Below are 723 nucleotides of genomic sequence, written 5' to 3'. Positions count from 1 at the left end.
CAATGGGTCTGTTATGCCTTGAATATATCCCTCCAAAAGATGCTGAAGCTTTCTTCCTTTATGCTGTTCGCCTGGGTGATTGTCGTAGAAATGGGCAAGTTCATGAAGCCGGGGAAGGTGGTGCTGGTCCTGGCCAGACGTTATTCCGGACGCAAAGCCGTCATCGTGAAGAACATTGATGATGGCACCTCAGATCGCCCCTACAGCCATGCCCTTGTGGCTGGAATTGACCGCTATCCCCGCAAAGTGACAGCTGCGATGGGCAAGAAGAAGATTGCCAAGAGGTCAAAGATCAAATCTTTTGTGAAAGTTTATAACTACAATCACCTCATGCCCACAAGGTACTCTGTGGATATCCCCTTGGACAAAACCGTTGTCAACAAGGATGTCTTCAGAGACCCTGTTCTTAAACACAAGGCCCGACGTGAAGCCAAGGTCAAGTTCGAAGAGAGGTACAAGACGGGCAAGAACAAGTGGTTCTTCCAGAAGCTGCGGTTTTAGATGTTTTTTGTTTCCGTCATTAAAAATTTTTTAAATCCCAAAAAAAAAAAAAAAAAAAGATGCTGAAGTTCTAACCTCCAGTACCAGTTAATGTGATCTTTTGTGAAAACGGGATTTGCTGATGATGAAGTTAAGATGAAACCATTAGGGTGGGCCCTAATCCAATATAACTGTGAAGTGGTACAGTCATATGACATTTTGCCTCAAGGTTTTTCTGACCTG

General features: G+C 44.3%; 1 pseudogene across 1 annotated transcript; it reads left to right on the top strand.

The window, feature by feature from the left end:
* Window positions 1-59: 59 nt before the first annotated feature.
* Window positions 60-559, top strand: LOC103253563 (annotated as a pseudogene). Its single transcript, XR_503886.1, has one exon. The product of XR_503886.1 is annotated as a 60S ribosomal protein L27 pseudogene (transcript).
* Window positions 560-723: the final 164 nt, after the last annotated feature.

The sequence above is a fragment of the Carlito syrichta genome, unplaced genomic scaffold, assembly GCF_000164805.1.
Source record: "Carlito syrichta isolate Samal-C Ts95f unplaced genomic scaffold, Tarsius_syrichta-2.0.1 Scaffold238001, whole genome shotgun sequence".
Classification (NCBI taxonomy): Eukaryota; Metazoa; Chordata; class Mammalia; order Primates; family Tarsiidae; genus Carlito; species Carlito syrichta.
The sequence above is the reverse complement of the archived record's forward strand: the minus strand, read 5'-3'. Positions and strand labels throughout refer to the sequence as shown.